This window comes from Nyctereutes procyonoides, unplaced genomic scaffold (genome assembly GCF_905146905.1).
Source record: "Nyctereutes procyonoides isolate TBG_1078 unplaced genomic scaffold, NYPRO_anot_genome, whole genome shotgun sequence".
In the NCBI taxonomy this organism is placed as follows: Eukaryota; Metazoa; Chordata; class Mammalia; order Carnivora; family Canidae; genus Nyctereutes; species Nyctereutes procyonoides.
This window is the reverse complement of record NW_026575142.1, coordinates 43,650,327-43,653,907: the sequence shown is the minus strand read 5'-3', so window position 1 is coordinate 43,653,907 and position 3,581 is coordinate 43,650,327.

Below are 3,581 nucleotides of genomic sequence, written 5' to 3'. Positions count from 1 at the left end.
GCCCCCCTCAGTGCCCATCACCCATTCACCCCCACCCCCTGCCTCCTCCCCTTCCACTGATTCCTAAAGTCATTTGTTTCCTGAACTGAGAGAGCAGAGATTGCTGAAAACCATACTGGGGACTTAACAGTTTGGGTCACCAAGCTACAAAGACACTTGACTACTCAGCTAAGGCAGACTACTATGTTAAAGTCGTGGCTATGATTGGGAACTTTGGATTCCTGACACATGGGATGGGGCCATTTTTGTGGGTAACCCCATAGATTTTGTGTTTTGTTTTTTTTTTTAACCCCATAGATTTTGAATCCCCAGATTCCTCTGAACTCTCAGCGCCAGCAAAGGTCACCCTCCCTATTAAAAGCTAGCATTCCCATCACCTATTCTCATGGCCTCTCCCATGCAAAGCAGCAGAGTCTCCCTCAAGATCTGCCCTTTCTTACTCTCTTGACTTTCAGGCCAATAACTAAGATTAAAACACGTATAGTGTGTTTAGTGACATACTAGACTTGACTAAAAGGGGGAAGAAAGACCACACCACAAAGGAGTTGCAAAAATTAGCATGTGCTAGCAGGACCAAGGGAAAGTTCTTGATAAAAATGGCTAAAATTTAAGACTGGATAGGGGAGAGGTTATTGACTCGGGACCACTCTCCTGAAGAAGACAAGGGCCCATTCTGATGAAATTGAAATGCCTGAATTACCGTGGCTAATGGTAAAAGTAAAAGGCTTAGAGACGAAGTGTGCCAAAATGTTCATATTACATGCTGCCAGAAAACCCACCAGGGGATTATGGTCCAAGACCCAGAAGATACACTATTTACTAAGGTCGTCATGAATGCATAAGTGAGAGGCACATCACTAATTAGGTCAGTGGTGGTTTTCCTTTACAGTCTATGATTAATGGTAGGAGAGGTTGTCACATAGCTTGGCTCATGGTAGCAATGGGGACAATGGAGACTTAAAGCTATAGAGTTCCAATTATTGTAATGTCCAGAGAGGTTGGAATGGCAGCTCTCTCATTCAGTTTGGGTTATTATAACAAATACCATACACTGGCTGACTTAAACAACAGAAATTTATTTCTCACAGTCCTGGAGGCTAGAATTCAGCAATCAGGGTGTCAGTATGGGTGGTGGTTTCTCGTGAGGGCCTTCTTTCTGGTTTGCGGACAGTCTTTTTCTTGCTGTATCCTCATGTGGTAGAGAGAGGAAGCTCTGGTCTCCTCTTCTTACAGGGACACTAATCCCTCATAAGGCTTTGTCTCATGACTTCATCTAAACTTAGTTACCTCTCAAAAACTACCAAATACCATTACTTTGGGTTTTAAGGCTTTCAATATATAGCTTTTAGGGGGACACATTCAATTCATAGTAGCAGGCTTGAGCTACTATGAGGAGATGGTTAATAGAGTGTGGTATCCCTTGGGACAAAATATATGAGCACACAATGAGGATGTTGTTTAATACGTGCAATCAAAAGAGAATGGCAATGAATGAGCAGGAGGCTGAGTTATTCCCATTAAAAAAATGATGATCAAAGGTGACATATTATATGATTCCATTTATATAAAATGTCTACAGTAGGCAGATCCATAGAGATAGAAAGTAGATTAGTGGCTGTCAGACCTGGTAGAGTCGGGGGTAGGGGTGAAGAATGGTAATGAAATTAATCATTAATCATTACTGCTTAATGAGTATAGGTTTTCTTTTTAGAGGTTTTAAAATGTTTTGGAATTAGTGGTGATAGTTGTACGAATCACGAATATGCTTAAAAATCACTTAATTGTACATTCTGAAGTGGTTTAAACAATTTATGCTACTTGAATTTTATTTAAATTAAAAAAAAGAGAGATGATCTCTTGTCCAGATGAGTCAGTTTTTGGGTCAAAGATCTACTGACTGAAAAAAAAGAAAAAAGTATCTACTGACTGAAAAAGTGGCCAGATTGCAAGAGAAAAGACCGTGAAACACCACAGCAAGTATATCCTCTGATAATAGCCTCAGTCCTTGCCCTAAGGGACATAGGGCCATTTAGTCAGGTGACTGTTCATTTAGGAAAGGGGACTATTCAAACATGTTAAAGACTACAAGACCAGGATGACTTCATTTAACCTTAATTATTTCCTCCAGGACCCATCTCCAAATATAGCCATACTGGGGTTAAAGCTTCAACATAACAAGCTTTGGGGGGAAACATTCAGTCCATAACACTCCCTATTACAGTGAGGGTACAGGAGGGCCAGATAATAAATAGAATCCTGGCCAAAGCCTCTTCCTGTGGGTCCATTAGACTGCAGACCTATCTGGTGTTCATTTTCATGTTGCTGAATTAGGAATGACATTCTTGCCTATGTCAAGTATGTCATAGTACCATATTGGGTCCTTGGTTTGTGACATAAGAACAATCATGCTGGGGTAAACCAAATGGAAGCTTTTTAAATTTCCCATCTTTATCACCAGCCAGAATAGTAAATTGAAAACAGTGTTGGATCCTAGGAAAGGTAGCAGAAATTAGTGTCTCACTTAAATGTTAAAGGATGCAAATAGGATGATCCTGATGGTCTCCATTTAATCCGCCATTTTGGCCTCTGCATAAAACAGATATATCCTGGAAAATAACTGTAGACTACTTTAAGCAGGTGTAGTGTTTTTTGCTAAAACAGATAAATATGGCCTCATGTATATTATTTGTGGCCATTTACTTGGTGAATAAATTATTTTTCATCCCAGCAAGGAAAGAGAATCACGAACAATTTGAATTTATGTGAAATGTGTGACAAAACAGAACTTCGGGGCTCAGGGCTATACTAACTCTTCTATTTCCTGTTATAGTCAATAGAGATCTGAATCATCAAGCACCCCACATAACTTCACATTCATCTGTTGCATCATAGGCATTATGGTGATTGACCAGGATGAACATGAGGTGGCTAGCATGGTGAAGGTCTCCATAAGACACACACACTCCAGGATCCCTATGAAGATTCAAGGGCTTGCCACATTAATAAAAATTCTAGAGATCTAGTTGTCAGGGGCATCGCAAGACATTTCCACCAAAGTAAAGTCAAATGGTGTCATCTTATATCCTTTAGTACAAAGAAGGAGACCAATACCTGATAGGACTTTTTGGGTTCTGGAGACAACACATTCCACACTTGAAAATACTGTTCTAACCAAGGAAGGAATAAGCACAGACTCATGAACAATGGTGAATCGCCTGGCACACTAATCAGGTGTCTGGAAAGAAAAAATACTGGAAGATCAGAGGAAAAAAGGAATAGACAGAAGTGGATGGATGTAATGAGAATAGTTGTGAAGTTTGAGAACCTTTGAATCACACCCACAAGAAAGCATTCACTTTAGAAGAAGCACTGAATATAATCAGGCATGCTGGCTAGCTTTTGTCACCATCCATTTGAAACTGGCAAGATGACACAAATGAAATTGTCATGGTGGCAGAGAGATGGAGTCTTCTTATGGGTCTGACAGCTTTACTTACCAAAGCTGCTAGATCTTGCTGCCTTTGAATATTCAAGCAACAGAGACTAATGCTGAGCTCCTGATACGATTCTATTCTTTGATG